The sequence below is a fragment of the Myotis brandtii genome, unplaced genomic scaffold (assembly GCF_000412655.1).
Source record: "Myotis brandtii unplaced genomic scaffold, ASM41265v1 scaffold734, whole genome shotgun sequence".
In the NCBI taxonomy this organism is placed as follows: Eukaryota; Metazoa; Chordata; class Mammalia; order Chiroptera; family Vespertilionidae; genus Myotis; species Myotis brandtii.
The window spans coordinates 653,917-656,260 of NW_005370913.1; positions in this window are offsets into that span (position 1 = coordinate 653,917).

Sequence of the window (2,344 nt, forward strand, 5' to 3'; positions counted from 1 at the left end):
TAACTTATTTAATCTTTGTAACAACTCCATAGGTACTACTATAATTCCCATTATGTAGATGAGGAAAGTCAAGCACAGAGAAGTTAAGTAACTTCCCCCAATTTCCACAGCAATAAATGGTATAGCTGGGTTACAAACCCAGATGGGGTGGCTCCAGAGTCTATTCAAAAAGAGAGGAAGGAAGAGGGAAAGAGAGAAAGAAACATCAATGATGAGAGAGAATCATTGATTGGCTGCCTCCTGCACGCCCCCCACTGGGGATTGAGCCCACAACCCAGGCATGTTGCCCTTGACGGAATCAAACCTGGGACCCTTCAGTCCGCAGGCCAATGCTCTATCCACCAAGCCAAACTGGCTAGGGCTATGCTTTTTTTTTTTTTTAAATTACTATGCTATGTTACTTCTCATTCATTGGAGAATTAAATAACATAAATTATAAGATATTATACATTATCAATAATAAATCTTAAAAACTATAATGATAAGAAAAAGCAAGTTCCAGGATAGTATATACAATTTGATAGCATCTGTGTAAGTTTTAAAAGTAGTAGGCACATAATATTTTTTTCATTAACATATGCGTACATTCATGCATGTAAATGAAATAATTTATATTAAATGGTAAAGTGGCTGGTTTGGGGGAATTGGGAATAGACATAAGCCTGGAAATAGGAAACGAAGATATTTTCAAGTTTATATTTAGTGTTGCATTAAAGAAAACCTTTGATAAAATGTGTGTGTGTGAATAATAATGTACTTGAGAAGACTGACTCCAAGAGCTTGTGGTTTGCCCAAGGTCAGAATTAGGACATAACAGAATTAGAAATCAAACTCAAGGTACAGTTTTATATTCCAAGTCTAGTGTTTCTTCTTTTTAAACTTTGCTTGACCAGATATTTGCTGCATAGACATCAGCTGTCCAAAGGAGTTAGAAAAAGAATTTACTTATAATAAAATATGATCTATCTCTACCTCAAAAATTTCCCTATTATTAATTTATCTATTAATTCATGCAATAATATTTACTAAACAATTGTTTGCACCAGCCATTATGTTCAGATACTAGACATAGTTTGAGACTCCAGTGGCCTATGAACTCAACTCCCCTGACTTACAAAACCAGAACTCTAACCACTATCAGCAAAAGGAGGTGGTGCAGCTAATAAATATTTATTGCCTGACTTCTGGAAGCAAATTTTTATAAATCTGACAAGGAGTTATCTTTACACATTTCCTTCTTCTTAATGGTGCAATAATAATTTCAAGCATTATTATTGTTATTAGTCTCTGTAATTATGTAATAATCATGATACTTTATTTCTAATTCTCCAGAGAGAAGAGGAAAAATCCACTGGGAAGATGATGAGAGAGATTAGACCAAATGGTCTTGATAAATTTTCTATTGTCATTTTAAACAAAGCCCTAGACACCATCTGACTAATTGCAGATATTTCTGGAAAGCTTGAAGGTCTCCAAATAATAAAACTGAGAAGAGGGAGAAATTCAGTCAGGAAACCGATAGCTCCCTGGACAGTGCTACAAACTAGCAACTGGCCTGCAGGCTGTGGTGGGGCTGGCAGCGTGAACACCAGGCAGCCCATCTTATGGGTTAATTTGGTCTCACAAATAATGGCATATCTATCCAATTTGGAAGAGCATTTTGGCAGTGGGAAGCATTTCAAAGCAAGGTTCACAGAGAGAAGAAAGAAAAGTTGAAATTAAATTTAAAATATCTTTGTTATAAGCTGAACAAACAACAATTTTATATGCACTCACCAAAATGCTCTGTCATTCTTCATCAGCGACTGTTACATTCAAATTCCTTTGCTGAAGAATAAAAAGTGTCCAAGGGAGTGGTAGATCTTTCTTTGCTTCATTAAGTCTGCTGAAAGCAAAACAAAACCAAAGTTGATAAAGGCATCCTATGAAGATCTGGCTGTCATTCGCTTTCTCATCCAGCAAAACAAATCTGATACAGTATTAGGAACATTAATGGAAGAGTTGTTAAATTTCAGAAAGAGATAATGATAAATATCAATATTGGCAGCAGACAGGATATGTTTTAGCTGTAAGATTTAAAGAGAGGAAAATAGTTCTTCATAGCTGACAGTCTTTATTTCTTTATTTGAAATACTGAATTTCTTGCAAAGATCAATTCCTTCCCCATGAGAATATTGACATTTACTTTTGTATCAGCAACAGTAGAGTGACAGAGAAATGTGGCTTTTATATCCAATAGTTTCAATGCATGCTATTATAGCCTATATTCTAGAGTCTTTGCATATTTCAATATAGGTACATTAGTTTCCAAGAGCTGACATAACAAGTTACCACACCCTCAGGC